Genomic DNA, 16,438 nt, shown 5'->3' with positions numbered 1-16,438 from the left:
ATTTATATTCCATGTTAGCAATTTTTTTCTGTTTCATTGTCATTAGTTAAAGTCTGTATTTTATATCCTGTTTAGTTTGGCCATCATCAGTATTTTGCTGCTCAAGTAGCAAAAGCAATCTACTAGTTCTAATGTCTCATTTCTAATCTAATTCCTTCAGCAATGCCTCATTTGATTGTTTTCATTTTGTTCGACTGCCCTTCCACTATTAGCCGTCTCTGTCAGGACTATTGGAGACAGTCACATGAGAACGAGACGAATGGAAAAAAGTATATCACCTGCGTATTATTTCAGAAGTAATCTTAATTCATTTCTTCCACTGTGCGACAAGACGGTCAATTCCTTCATGGAAAAATGTTTACATTTGTCTACGGGAAAGTTGTAAGTAGGCTGTTTAGGTTTTCTTATTGGTAACGCCACGTAGCGCTCTGTATGAAAATCGCTGGCTGTGCTGTGTGCAGTCTGTGGCTGGTTTGCATTGTTGTCTACCATTGTAGTGTTGGGCAGCGGCGGCTGGATGCTAACAGCGCGTAGCGTTGCGGAGTTGGAGGTGAGCCGCCAGCGGTGGTGGACGTGGGGAGAGAGATGGCGGAGTTTTGAAATTTGTAAGAATTGATGTCATGAACTGATATATATATTATGACTATTAAGGTAAATACATTGTTTGTTCTCTATTAAAATCTTTCATTTGCTGACTCTGCTTATCAGTAGTTAGTGCCTTCAGTAGTTTGAATCTTTTATTTAGCTGGCAGTAATGGCGCTCGCTGTATTGCAGTAGCTTGAGTAACGAAGATTTTTGTGAGGTAAGTGATTTGTGAAACGTATAGGTTAATGTTAGTCAGGGCCATTCTTTCGTAGGGATTTTTGGAAGTCAGATTGCGTTGCACCAAAAATATTGTGTTTCAGTTTAAGCACAGTCTTGAATAATTTTTCTAAGGGGACGTTGTGATTGTACCCAGTTGAGCATCTCTCCGTCCGAAGCAAATCCACGGCCACTAAAATCTTTCTTAACGACTCCTAAAATATGGAAATCGCGTGGGGAGAGTTCGGGGCTGTACAGAGGATGTGTCAACATGCAAACCGGCCCATGACTACAGGCAAACGCAAAGTTTTCTATGAAGGCACTGACCTCTTTCTATACTGTGGGATAATGGTACTAACTGTTATGGTTATTACTTTAGGAATCATGAACAGTTTACTTACTTTTTGCATCTGCCTCGTTTGCATTTGGCTGCTTCGTATACTACGCTGCAGGCAAACCTCGAAGTTTTATTTACTTCTTCCTTTCCAAAATTTGTCTTTCGTTTCGTTTACTGCTTCTTCGGTGTACATACTGAATAATACCGGCGATAGGCTACAAGCCTGTTTCACTCCCGTCTCAAACCCTTTTGTGTCAGAGACTGAATGTATATGGAGGAATGGCAGACCATTCTTCTTCAAGAGCCGAGACCAGAGATGATAGTGATGTTGGACATTTCGGTCTGAAGAGAGGTCGACGTCCTAACTCATCCCAAAGCTGTTCTGTTGGGTTCAGTTTGGAACTCTGGGCACAACAGTCCTTTTCAGCAAGGTTAGTGTACACAAAATATTGCCAGACAGGTGATGCCTTTTAACAGGGTACATTGACATACAGTCATCGTCTCCGAACTGTTCCTTCTACCATACACAGTAAACAATGTTTTAGACTGTGTTCGTATCCTTCAAATTTAACCTTTTCTTAAGCTGACCACGAAAAACACCCCTATACTGTAATCTCCTCCATTCTTCACTGTTGGCGCTACACATTATTGTAGGTAAGGTTCTGGAGGCATTCGTCAAACCGACACTTCCATCGGATTGCCACTGGCTAAAGCGTGAACCAACACTCCAAATCGGTGGCTTCAAGTCATCCACTGCCTGTCACTTGGCATCGACTATAGAAATGTGTGACTTATGAGCTGCTGGACCATTATATCCCATTCTTTTTGTCTCCATACATACAGTCACTGCGCTTTCCATTTTAACTCGGGAGTGATTCCTTCCGCTGATTTCATGCTATTTCTTACAACGACCTTCCACAGTGCTCGGGGTCCCTGTCCTTCAGCACATCAGGTCTGCCTCGTCTTGGGTTCGATGTGATTGTTCCTTCGCGTTTTCACTTCACGATCACATCATCAACACTGGACTTGGGCAGCCTTAGTAAGGTTGAAATTATGGTGCCACCGCCAGACACCACACTTGCTAGGTGGTAGCCTTTAAATCGGCCGCGGTCCGTAGTATACGTCGGACCCGCGTGTCGCCACTATCAGTGATTGCAGACTGAGCGCCGTCACACGGCAGGTCTACTCTAGAGAGACTCCCTAGCACTCGCCCCAGTTAGACAGCCGACTTTGCTAGCGATCGTTCACTGTCTACATACGCTCTCATTTGCAGAGACGATAGTTTAGCATAGCCTTCAGCTACGTCATTTGCTACGGCCTAGCAAGACGCCATATCCAGTTACTATGAATGTATTCTGAACAGATAATATTGCGAATCATGTACCATCAAGAGCGACGTTCATCATTAATGGATTAAAGTTAAATATCAAACTAATTACGTCCGTTTTCTGAATTCAAATTCCTTGTCATGTTCCAGGCCTCACGTCAGTATAGTTCTTCCCTCCTCACGCCAGCCTGTGTGAGCTAAAACGCGTGCATTTCGGCCTCCACTAGTAACATCGTGTTGGCTCTTCTGCCAACACAACAGAAATGTCCATGTCTGATCTGTTACTCTGGCGACATCCAACGACCAGCGCACGTTTAAAGCTCTCCTGACAGACTCATTCTGTTGGTTGCTGCTGCTGTACTGTCAACAGTATACTCCCCGCCTGATTTTGCAGTGCCGAGTCCGCTTTTGTGGCATCTAGAGGTTAATTCCGCATTTCATAGGAGTGTCTAAATACTTTTGATCTGTTAGTGTACGTGCTCTTCTAATTGGAAGGAAATTTTTTAAAATTGGGTAGCGGGATTAGAGGACCCCTCTTCGACATTCTCATAATTACGGAGTTCCTGGCCAACTACTGAGGAGCTGATTTTGACGTGAGAGTGATATAACTGCTACAGACAACACGTACGGTTTAACTACCACCCTGTCACCGTCCACCACTGAGCTGCTCCCGCGCCTGAGGAAGCCGCAGCGGCTGGGCAACTAGCAGAGGGGCAGCGGGAGCGCCGGTGGTCCGGGCGGCCGTTCGTTTCCCACGCGGCTGTTATCTGCGGCTGAGCCGCGCCGGCGCCAGCGCGCTGGTCCTGTTCGTCTGGCCCTGGCCGCCTAGGGGTGGCCAGGGTGCGCCGCTGTCGCCACAGCCAGCACGTCGCACCAGTGACAAGTAAACAACGCCCAACACTGCAGCTCTGCCGGTGTGTTCCACGCCCTTTCTCTCTGACATCAGACGCATCCGAAACTATACTTCTGTACACAGGGTTCTTCCATATATTGTAGTTTGAGACGACCACAATGATCACAATATTTTGGATATAAGGCCGGTATTACACTATCAAATTTCTTTGTTAAAGATTTTATCAAAGATGTGATCAAATATTCCGTCAAATATATTTGACAAAGATCTTTGACGCGGCGTCAGAAGGGGTATTACACTGTCATCATATTTTTCGTCAAGGTTCAAGATGGCTGACAACAGCAACTTCTTTTTAATCGCAGCAGTTGCATGTACCACAATTTCACTGTGTGCACATGCGGAAGAGAAGCGGCGGGGGGGGGGGGGGGGACATACCTGGGTGAAGCCGTGGGTTTTACGACGCCGACACGATAAAAGCATTCAACAAAACTTGTTACTTAAGCGTATAGTGGAGGACGTCAAGTCGTACATCAATTACTTAAGAATGGATGAGCATATATTTCTGTATGTGATCAATGTAGTGTATCCTCATACCACAAAGCACAATATTCACTTAAGGACTGCTACATCTGCAGAAGAGAGGCTCACTGTAACACCCCGATTTCTTGCTACAGGCAAGGGTTACGTTAGGTTAGGTTAGGTCAGGTCATGTCTCCAATCTTCTTGATCTATTTTTGTATTCAGCGTGCCTCACGTTGTAAAGCGCCTCTATTAATTTTGCAGTTGTCAACACACACCAGTTGTATTTACCGGCAAAGTTAATAAGAACACTACAGACGACTGCATGCTGCAGCGATGCTAGCGCCCCATGTGGTAACATATCACATTGCAGTGAACAGAAGACAAGCGACTTCTTTGATCAAATCTACAGCGAGGCCCTAGATTTGATCAATTTTGGACGACATTTGACAAAGTTCCCTATTGCACCATCAAATACCGCTTGCCGAGCACGGGGTTCCGGGTTCGATTCCCGGCGGTGGCAGGGACTTTTCCTGCCTCGAGATGACTGGGTGTTGTTGTGTCGTCTTCATCATCATCATTCATCCCCGTTACGGTCGGAGGAAGGCAATGGCAAACCACCTCCACTAGGACCTTGTCTAGTACGACGGTGCAGGTCTCCCGCATCGTTCCCCTACGCTCCGTCTCGGAGTATGGGACTTCTTCTTCTTCTTCTTCTTCATCATCATCATCATCATCAATATCGGCACAACGGGAGGCCAGAGCTCTAAGCGAAAAGAGGAACAAGTAGCTGAGTAGCTCCCCTTGGTCTTCAAACGAGCACCGTCACTTTATGTTTTACTTTTTTGTATACAACTACACGATCTTAGAAATACTCGTGTGCTCCATTGAACTGGAAGTAAACATTAAAATGAGCGAAAATAAAATGGAACAAAACACGCATATATTCACGTAGTAAAAAAAATAATAATAAAGAAGTCGGAAGGAGCAAAACAGAAATAAAACAAAGGAATTAGATCATCAAAACCAATCTTCATTGATACATTTAATCAGCCAGGAAGTTTCAACATAAATACTGATGTGAGGAAAAAGGCGGTTAAGAGCTGTATTTGCAGTGTAGCATCGTGTGGCTGTGAAACATGGGCAACAGGCAAAAATGAAATGACATCTCTCTAAAGCATTTCGCGGATGTTCCGGGACGTCTGTTAAAATGACGGAAAATCACCAACCAGGAAATCCTGCAAAGAATTGGCGAAGAAAGGTCATTCAGGAGAACAATACAGAGAAGAAACCACGAGTGCACTGATCCCATAATACGTCAGTGCCAATTCCTTGTAAATTTCCAAGGAGGAACGTTATAACGGACACGAAGGAGACAGCAGATACAAAATTTAAACAAGATATACCTAATACAAAAGTCTGTAACTACCCAGAAATAAAAAATTAGCTTCCAACAGATGCAAGTGAAGAGCTGCCAACAATCTGAATGTCAATGGAGAAGAAGACACGTTGTGAACACAAAAATCTACGACACAATGTGCGTCATCAGACGTCTAAACAATGTGTACTTCGTGTTTAATAGGCCACTGGTCGGAGTTTCATGCTAAGACGGGCCGCCACAGACGTATCCAGGAAGAGTAAATACAGGACTACGTGAATCATTTTTAACGTTTATAGCTACCGAACTATGACACCGACTTTGTTTTATGTTTTAAAGGGGACTACGTACCTTTTCCTGTGGCGTTGAATACTGTCTACAACGATGTAATATGTTGCAACTGAGTTGCGTTTCCCCTTACAACTGGTACAACAGGGCAGGCATTCGTTGGGGAATTCTTTTAGTGACGGGGAGGCTGTGGTTCCACTTGTTACGTCGACGAATCCTTCTTCGAAGGCTCTTTTCAATGGCACAGAAAAAATACATTAAAGAACAACTATGTACCATAATTTGCTAGCTTTGATTATGAATAGTAGGAAGGAGAATATCAACTTCATTAAAATCAAAACTGTTCAAATGTGTGTGAAATCTTATCGGACTTAACTGCTAAGATCATCAGTCCCTAAGGTTACACTCTACTTAATCTAAAGTATCCTAAGGACAAACATACACACCCACGCCCGAGGGAGGACTCTAACCTCCGCCGGGACCAGCCGCACAGTCCATGACTGCAGCGCTGGCACCTCTCGTCGAGGGATTAAGCTGCCGTGCACAACGAGCTCTTGTTTCGTTTTTGGATTGGAAACGATGGGCTGCTCATCTGTCAAAATATCGTCCTTGTCGAGATCGCATTCCCATAAGTTACAAATAGAGGTCTTGCGTGAATGCGGATATCCACATTAATAATTACTTTGTTGCTTAAAGAATTTTAATCACAGTGTCAGTATTTCGATTTTCATCTATTTTTATTACATTCAAACGATAGTAATATTTGTTTTAAGCCACAATTATCACGCTTTTCTAACGGTGAGCCATTATATAGGCTTCGATGTGCGATGCCCTCGAAAGCGTAGATGCGATGTTGACGTTTGAAAGACCCCTCTTCCTGGTTCTCCGTACTGTTACACGTACGTTTTGTCTCCGTCATATCAGCAGCTCCCCTACAAATCACCTATTCCCGTTTTGTTGACAATAACAGATGGCACTCACGCAGTTGCCGAAAGCAGCCATAAAGCTACATGAAGGCTATTCTAGGACTCGTCTTCGTCCATTGGCTCCTTCGGTTTATTGTATGAGTGCTGTTGTTGTATCATACGCCACAAATAATATTCGGTAAAAATCAAAGAATCCGTCAACATTGCTTTAAATATATTTACAAGTAGACAACTCAATGCTTATTACATTGATACCTGTAGAAGGTTAACATGCTTTAACGTTATGGGTAATTAACGTACATTTGATGAATGAGCCAAGTGACGCAAGTATGAACAGATTGCGTGAAGTAACAACTTGTAACACCACTTCATTTACCTTTCAAGTGTTGTGAAAATGTGTTTCATTAATCACGACTTAATGTAGTAACTTACGGAACATATCAAGAATATGATAGGCTATACTGTATTACAATCTGGCCATCATCGACCATTAGCCGAGCGGTCTAAGGCGCTGCAATCATGGACTGGGCGGCTGGTCCCGGCGGAGTTTCGAGTCCTCCTTTGGGCGTGTGTGTGTGTGTGTGTGTGTGTGTGTGTGTGTGTGTGTGTGTGTGTGTGTGTGTGTGTGTAAGTCCCATAAGATTTCACATACATTTGAACATTTTGAACATCGTCGACCGCTGCATTCTTAGTAGGTGGAATGTAAGTTATGAGTTCCAACTTCAGCAGACAGATTAAATCAGTGCGCAACCCTATCGCCATACTTAAGTCGTACGATACTGGTTTAAATGGTTTACACAATTTTAATATTCAAGAATGCGGACAAAAGACCTATGGTTGCTGATAAGGTACTTATAGGCAGATATCTGATGTTTTTCTCATACGCTTATTCGTCAATTTATAAGAATGGAAAAAACAGAGAGCTGTGTCGAAGTGGTAGAAACTCTGATGTCTTAAAGGGAAAGAAAGGAACGTATCTGTTTTTCTCTTAGTTTTGGAGATGTGGTCTGGCTATTCAATTACAGAAATTTTTTGTTGTTGTGTATCGTTCGCGTTTTGCTTCGTTTTGATTATGAAGCGTCTTCAGTGGCCTGTAATAGATGGTTGCTTTGTGTACTACATAACTGTGTTATAAATTGATTCAGGTAAGTTGCTCTACGGTCGCAGGTTCGAATCCTGCCTCGGGCATGGATGTGTGTGATGTCCTTAGGTTAGTAAGTTTTAGGTACTTCTAAGTCCTAGGGGACTAATGACCTCAGAATTTAAGTCCGATAGTGCTCAGAGAAATTTGAACCATCAGGTAAGTTGCTGTATTCCAGTTTTCTATTACCTCTTGTTAAACAAGAAACAACTTTTTGGAGCGCAGATTTCGTAAGGTTTAATTACTATTTACTTCTCCTAATGATTTTGTGATATTATTCCGTGTGTGTCAGTCCTGGAGCTGTACTTTGTTGGCTTTCGTGCACCAGAATGTCCGATTTTCGGGTTTTTATGGTGAGCACAGAGAACCAACACACACAGAGTGAATGTGAAATGTGTTGGAAAATTCCGAAAACTGGACATGCTGCTGTATGGAGGCCAATTAAGTAGAATTCAAGGGTAACACATACAAAATAGTAAGATCACAAAAACAAAATAGAATTTTAACGTTTCGGAAGTTCTATTCCAAAAAATTGTTTCTTACCTACGAAGATAATAACAAAAAACTGCAGCATAGCAACTACCAAAATCAGTGCATCACACAGTTATACGCACACCCTGATTCTTATTACCGTTTAGAAATCCTCGAAGTTCTATTCCAAAAAATTGTTTCTTACCTACGAAGATAATAACAAAAAACTGCAGCATAGCAACTACCAAAATCAGTGCATCACACAGTTATACGCACACCCTGATTCTTATTACCGTTTAGAAATCCTCGAAGCAACGTACATGATACTGGCACTAGTAATTTGATGCAAGACACATGCGACCACAAATGTCGGGACATCCCAAAAGTGGATGACAAATGTTGAACAGGCTATGTCAGTCGATGACGTGGCTCGTTGTATGTGCAGCCTGTCGGTCTCTCGCACCCGTCCTCCCAACACAGGTTTACGCCGGTGTGGCTCCGTGACTACATGTGCAACTGTAGCACAAGGGACCCAGGTTTCAGGTCTGGCATCTGGCAGGGCGTCTGCATTGCGTTAGACAAATATGTTTTTACAGAGAGGTAGGTTTTATTATTTTATTTACAGTTCACGCTGTTTAATCGCTAAGTACAGTACACCAGAAACCAACTGCACTGCGACACAAATAAATCTACATCTACGTGATTACTCTATTCACAATTAAGTGTCTGGCAGAGGGTCCAATGAACGATCTTCATGCTGTATCTCTACCGTTCTCGAACGGCACGCGAGAAAAACGAGCACTTAAATTTTTCTGTGCGATCTCTGATTTCTCTTATTATATAGTAATCATCATTTCTCCCTATGTAGGTGGGACCCAACAGAATGTTTTAGCAATCGGAGGAGAAAACTGGTGATTGAAATTTCATAAAATGATCCCGTCGCAACGAAAAACGACTTTGTTTTAATGATTGCCACTCCAATTCACGTATCATGTCTGTTACACTCTCTCCCCTATTTCGCGATAATACAAAACGAGCTGCCCTTCTTTGTACTTTTTCGATGTCATCCGTCAGTCCCACCTGATGCGGATCCCACACCGCACAGCAATACTCCAGAATAGGGCGGACAAGCGTAGTGTAAGCAGTCTCTTTGGTAGACCTTTTGCACTTTCTATTTGTTCTGTCAATGAATCGCAGTCTTTGGTTTGCCCTAGCCACAATATTATCTATGTGAGCGTTCCAATTTAGGTTATTTGTAATTGTAAACCCTAAGTATTCAGTTGAATTTACAGCCCTCGGATTTGTGTGACTAATCGCGTAATCGAAATTTAGCTGATTCCTTTTAGTACTCACGTGAATAACTTCACACTTTTCCTTATTCGGGGGTAAACTGCCATTTTTCGCACCATACAGATATCATATCTAAATCATTTTGCAACTCTTTGTGATCATCTGATGACTTTACAACATGGTCTCATCTACATCTACATCCATACTCCGCAAGCCACCTGACTTTTTTTTTTTTGGATTGGAATGAAAACCAGACAGCGAGGTCATCGGTCTTATCGGATTAGGAGAGGACGGGGAAGGAATTCTGACGTGCCCTTTGAAAGGAACCATCCCGGCATTTGCCTGAAGTGATTTAGGGAAATCATGGAAAACCTAAATCAGGATGGCCGGATGCGGGATTGAACCGTCGTTCTCCCGAATGCAACATGGTAAATAACAGTATCACCTGCAAACAGTCTAAGACGGCTACTCAGATTGTCTGCTATGTCGTTAATACAGATCAGGAACAATAGAGGGTCTATAACACTACCTTGGGAAACTCCGGATATTACTTCGGTTTACTCGACAACTCTCCCTCAATTACTATGAACTGTGACCTTTCTGACTGGAAATCACGAATCCAGTCGCACAACTGAGGCGATCCTCCGTAGGCAAGCAGTTTGGTTAGAAGACGCTTGTGAGGAACGGTGTCGAAAGCCTTCTGGAAATCTAAAAATATGGAATCAATTTGACATCCCCTGTAGATAGCACTTAATGGTTCAAATGGCTCTGAGCACCATGGGACTTAACTTCTAAGGTCATCAGCCCCTAGAACATAGAACTACTTAAATCTAACTAACCTAAAGGACATCACACACATCCATGCCCGAGGCAGGATTCGAACCTGCGACCGTAGCGGTCGTGCGGTTCCAGACTGTAGTGTCTAGAACCGCTCGGCCACTCCGGCCGGCAGATAGCACTTATTACTGCATTAGCGTAAAAAGCTAGTTGTGTTTCACAAGAACGATATTTTCTGAATCCGTGCTGACTATATGTCAATAAATCATTTTCTCGAGGTACTTTAACGTCGATTTGCAGTAGGGTTTTAGAACATATACTGAATTCAAAAAATTATAGTGATATAGGTCTGTAATTCAGCGGATTACTCCTACTTCCCTTTTTGGGTATCGGCGTGACGAGCAATTTTCCAGTCTTTAAGTTGTAAAGGAAGTATAACCTTCGGAATTGTATAGCTAGCAGTAAATGACAAGTGTTCTTTACTAAATAAAATCTGTAAACGCTGTAAGGAAGGGACAAATGGAAAGAAACACAAAATCAGAACAGCTTCTGTAACTTGTACGTTTGCAACAGACGACATTTACTAAATTATGCTCGTAAACAGAGTAGCCTAGCGGAGCGACGTATAGCATTGACTTCTACCAGTGAGGGTAAGGTCGACAAGCCGAGTCTCTGCACGTACGGTGAGGTACGTCTTCTGGTGACGTGTTCACCATTTTTCATCCGCGTTTGAGATATTTCCCGAGATTTGCGTGTCTTATATTAAATTACTTGTCTCGGTGTCATTTTCATCGCTATGGGGGTTTATTAACGTTAATATGAATTACCCTGTATATATGTGACTGTAGGCTTTCCCGCCGTAAACTACTGATGAAGGTTTCTCGGGTCTCCAGCCGGGTGGTAGCGTTGATATCTCGCGAATTTTCGGGAAGTGTCATACTACCCATCTTCTGGTGCCGCGAGGTATCAATGCTACCACCCGGCTGGAGGCCCGAGAAACATTCGTCAATACCCTGTATATGTTAGAGGCCACTAAGAAGCTTCGACAATAACAAGAGGCGGGAGGCGTGTGGCACAGAACAAAAAGTCTTTAATTTAGATGAATAGGTAGCAAACATCTCCAAAAAGGAAGAAAAAAATAGAAACCATTAAGGAACGGTGGAAAAACATAGAAGGCGACAGTATATCTATTGATTGAAAGACCTGTTCCAGCGTACAGACTAATCTAATTGAATGTTGGAAACCTTAAACTAGACACTTGGATCAGGATCTGAGAGCGCTAAAATTGCAGATATAAAAATAAGTTTAAATAGTTACGCCCACGGTGTCGACGTGTCCGTTTGGAGTAAAGGTAGGGCTATGCTCGTAGGCGCTGCCTTTGTGCCCGCCCCGCGGCTCACAAAGAAACGCCGGCCGTCGGCGCGGCCCGGACCGCGTGCTGTGCTGTGCTGTGCCGTGCTCGTGTACGTGGTGCGTGTGGCGTGTGGCGTGTGGAGGGCCTTGTCGCGCCGTGTCGCCTCTTTCGGCTGGCGGAATGCGAGGAACCTGCTGGCGGCCATTAGCATGCGAGGCCGCCCATCATGCACTGCGCGCCGCCTCTTGCATACAGAGCCCAGTGGTCTTCTCGACGCAGAGGATGGCGGCACCTGCAGGGCAGCTGAGTCACCGCGAAGCGACGGAACTGGTCCGAGCACGCGAGGTAGCGTTTTGATTACTAGCTGCTCCCGACGATGCCAGATGGCGCTGGCGACCAAGAACGACGGACAGATATCCACTGACAAAGTAACTCTGCCATATCAGCAACTGACTTACATCTCACTCACCCCTATTTTGTTAGCTGTAGTAGAGGTCACTTACGCAATTACCGAATGATGCCATACTAAGCATCGTACCAAGAACAGCCTGGCCGAACCCTACCGAGGTATCAGTCTGGAACCGCGCGACCACTACGGTCGCAGGTTCGAATCCTGCCTCGTGCATGGATGTGTATAATGTCCTTAGGTTAGTTAGGTTTAAGTAGTTCTAAGTTCTAGGGGACTGATGCCCTAAGATGTTAAATCCCATAGTGCTCAGAGGCATTTGAACCATTTGCCACCCAGGTATACACTATCTGATAAAAGCATGCGGATATCATGGAAAAGATAAAACGAGGTGGAGAGTTCCGTGTTTTCAGTAGCATAGAAGTAATAGTAGAGTGTAAGGATATGATTATGCTTACTACCTGAGCCCCCGTCTTATCCTGTTACTCGATCCTGTGAACGGGAACGCGTTATGCAGATCTTGGTGCCTCTCGCGTCCATCTAGAAAAGATAATCTGAAGATGCCTAAATAAGGCGAAACACGTCGTTGAGAAATAAAAAAACCAAAAATGCAACCAAGACTGTTTTCAACCAATACTGTTAAGCACTGGTTTGCTGTATGCCACAAATGGATATGGATTGGAAGAATAGTAGAAGGAGTTTGTAGAAGACCTGTGACTTCGAACGTTGACTAGTGATTGGATGTCACATAGGAAGCAATTCTGTCAGGAACATTTCAACCAATCAAAAACTGCCGAAGTCGACTGTTGATGATGTGACTGTGATGGAACAACCACAGTTATACCAAGACCAGACAGACCTTACGCAGTGGCAGACAACCACCGGAGAATATTGTGGAGGGATGTTGTAAAAAAAAAAAAATATGAAATCAGAGGAACAAAATCACTCTTGAGTCACCAAGTTCTACAATCATCCCAGGTAGAATAATGGCTGTGTTAAAAAGAACGGGTTGCAATGTTCGAATACTTTCTGTATCAGTGTTACGCGATGCTTGAGGTGCTGTAAAGGCGCCACTAGACGGTTGATAACTATAAATGAATCACGCTATAGCCTGCGGAAATCCCATTGAAGGTTTTGAGTTTGGTAACTGCCCAAAGAACGTTAACTTCCATCATACCCAACAGTGGAATACGGATGAGGTGGTGTTGCGGTATGGAGTGTAAAAAACAGGTACCAATGTACTGATGTCATCGATCCTTTGGCTTCCACACTACTTAATTTAACTTAACCTAATTTACGCTAAGGACAACACAGACACACACACACACACACACACACACACACACACACACACACACACACACACACACACACACACCAGAGGGAGGACGCGAACCTCAAACGGGAGGGGGGGAGGGGGGGGGGGGAGAGCCGCGAGAACCGTATCAAGGCGCCCGTGACCGCACGGCTACTCCACGCGTCCGGTATGGAGTGTCTTTTGTGGTTAGGGTGTCGCGAATTTACCGCGCTTAAGAAAAATCTAAACGCGAAATGATATGAACACATCCTAAAACACTGAGTACTGCATGCAGTGCTGGAACAGTTCGGAGACCATGACTGACTGTACATGACAGTGAACCCTGTCATAAAACAACGTCTATGAGGCAATGGTTCATGGAAAATTACATTCCTGAAATGGACTGGCCCGCTCAGAATCCCTACCTGAAACCTTTGCGATGAGTTAGAACGTCCAAATCGCTTGAGACGCCAGCGTCCAATATTACGAGTTCTCTAGTTTTGGCTCTTGAGGAACAGTGGGCTACCATTGCTCCACAGGACATTCAGAGACCTAAATGAAAATATCCCCAGCAGACTGCAACCACCATAAAGGCGAATGGTAGACGCACCCGAGAATAGCGTCCAGTAACAGGTGTCCGGCTAGCCGTCCTGTCTACCTCACTGCTTCCCGAGCGGGAAGGCATGCCGGTCCCCGGCACGAAACCGCCCGGCGGATTAGTGTCAAGGTTCGGTGTGCCGGCCAGCCTGTGGATGGGTTTTAAGTCTGTTTTCCATCTGCCTCGGCAAATGCTGGCCGGTTCCCCTTATTCCGCCTCAGTTACACTATGTCGACGATTGCTGCGCAAACACTGTATCCACGTACGCGCACACCATCATAACTCTACCACTCTGACGAATAGACGGATGAAAACAGTTGAACAGGTTACAACCAAGAGTGTCCCATCAAGGTCGAGAACAGATTCCTGAAAGCTGTGTGAAGAATCTACTTGAAATTCGTCGTTGACTGCTGACACCATACCACATACAGACATGCGTGGCGTAGAACTAGAGTCAATGAGACTACGAGTAGTGTTCTGTGGGGCTCAGCGATGAGTCCCTCATCTGCTTGTGACAGTCACATAGACGCTAACATGCCCATCGAAGACCTTGTGAAAGGTCAGAAGAAGTAGTGACTTTCGAGTAACCCTCCTCTCCAAATCCTCTAATTATTGTGCGGGGTCCTGCTGGACTTTACAACAAAATTGGTTTTCTACTTGCTGAAGGGGGGCTGATTGCTCGCTAGTATCTGTCAGTACTAAGAAAGCACGTTGTCTTAACTTTTATGACCAATGTACCTCACGACCCATTCCAGCAGGGCAATGCAAACTTCCATACAGAAGTTCAAACCACAAACGCATTGTGGACTGTACGGGTCAGTGGGCAGTAGACTGTTGCGTCACCCACAGAACACGTCTGGGATGCAACGGGAAGACGTCGGCTGCTATACAGTTCTGCAGGCTGAACCGAGAAGTCTTGATGTACAAATCGTCAAGAGTTGACAATTAAAATAAATCTAGATAGCCTCCTTAGGTTTGCTGCCGGATCCTAAAATCAACATGATTCGATATGTCTGTGGAGAACGTCGCCGTCGCTGCTTCTGCTGCTTTTGAGTTCCACTGCTGCCAAGCTTGCAAACCGTTGTCATATACAGACCTCCGTATCGTAGACGCGCATGCGCCGCCCACCACGATTGCTGCCCTCCAAGACTATGCTGGTGGCACCGCCCTTAGTAGAACACCGATGGTAACGATGTATCACCCTGGAAGACTATTTTCAAACACTCAGGCTGGCCGCACCGAATCACGTTGTATTTTAATGCGGGATGGTGCAGGGTTTCACGCTCTGCCGAGAGGATAACAACTGTCTCTGTTAATCCAATTGTCCGTCAACCTTATTTCAGTTGTGTGTTTATGACCACTGTTCCAAAAAACTGGAAGTGCTGGCAACTATCGCGGTCTTGTCGAATTTCATCCCGTGTCTCTCGTTTACGGAGTGTTCTGGTACCGTCGATTTTTCCGGCTGTTGTAGCCTCGTATGACGGGGATGTTCCACGCACCTATCCTGCACAGTGCGGTTCTAGGCGCTTCAGTCTGGAACCGCGTAACCGCTGCGATCGCAGGTTCGAATCCTGCCTCGGGCATGGATGTGTGTGATGTCCTTAGGTTAGTTAGGTTTAACTAGTTCTAAGTTCTAGGAGACTGATGACCACAGGTATTAAGTCCCATAGTGCTCAGAGCTCTTTGAACTGTGCAGATTGAACGGCCTATATAAGATTTCCCACACTGACAAGGAATTTTGTTTGCACCTGACTTCCTGAGCCACGAATTGCCTTTCACACAGCCCAGTAGTTGCCTAATCTTGAAAGTTGGACGTAACACACTCTTAACGTCAAAGCTCTCCAATTGTACATGAAGAGGAACGTAGATATCTGGCCTTTATTTGTTATGCTGGGACCACATTGTTTAAGACTGGAAGAATGGCGGAGAGACTGATCGCCGAAATATGGAATCATGTTGATTTTAGGATCATGTAGCAAACACGAGGGAACTATCAAGCGGACGAAGCCACGTTAAATAAATCTACCTGGTGTTGGTGTAACCCTCTACGGCGAATAGTGAGAAGTTCAATAAAAGAGCCTAGTTACGCTTATTTGTGTACTGCAGTTTCATTTAAATTGACGCTGCTACTACTACTGCTGCTGCTGCTACTGGCCTAGAATCAGATTGGGACCAACAGGCTTCCTGGAACGTGAATGGGAGCGTTAATTTTGCCGAGGAACAGGAGCCGCCTTGAACAGCGTGCTGCGCCTACAGCAGCGGAGGCAGTGACCGCTGGAGCGACGCGTGTTCGCAGCAGCTCGCAGTCCTAGGCAGCGTGATTAGTGAGCTGGTCCCGGTGGGTGTGGGCGTAGGCGCGCCCGAGGTCGCCTCATTTCGCGCCGCCGCTCGCAGCCAACTCAACTCGCCCAAACTAAAACGACCGCTCACTCGTTATTCCCAGCCCACCGCGAGTCGTAATTAAAGGCTCAAAGAACAAGTACGCGGATAACAAATTGATCACAACTTTGAGTTTCGAGCGGGAGGAGATTTCTGTCGTCGCGACGCAATTATTTAAATTTCCAAACTTTGTGAATTAGGGAAGTTCTGTCTGCCACTTCTTTTTCTCTTATTCAGTGGAAGACTGAAGACATCCATTTCTTCCTCCTAATCATCCCCCGCCCTTCCTCTCTCT

General features: G+C 44.8%; 1 protein-coding gene across 8 annotated transcripts in view; it reads right to left on the bottom strand.

Moving 5' to 3' along the window:
- The window catches only part of LOC126272723 (insulin gene enhancer protein isl-1), a 401,780-nt gene that overhangs the window by 238,880 nt on the left and 146,462 nt on the right, over positions 1-16,438 (bottom strand). The window lies entirely within an intron of this gene.

This window comes from Schistocerca gregaria, chromosome 5, assembly GCF_023897955.1.
Source record: "Schistocerca gregaria isolate iqSchGreg1 chromosome 5, iqSchGreg1.2, whole genome shotgun sequence".
Classification (NCBI taxonomy): Eukaryota; Metazoa; Arthropoda; class Insecta; order Orthoptera; family Acrididae; genus Schistocerca; species Schistocerca gregaria.
Note: the sequence above shows the minus strand (reverse complement) of the source record. Positions and strands in the feature narration are given on the sequence as shown.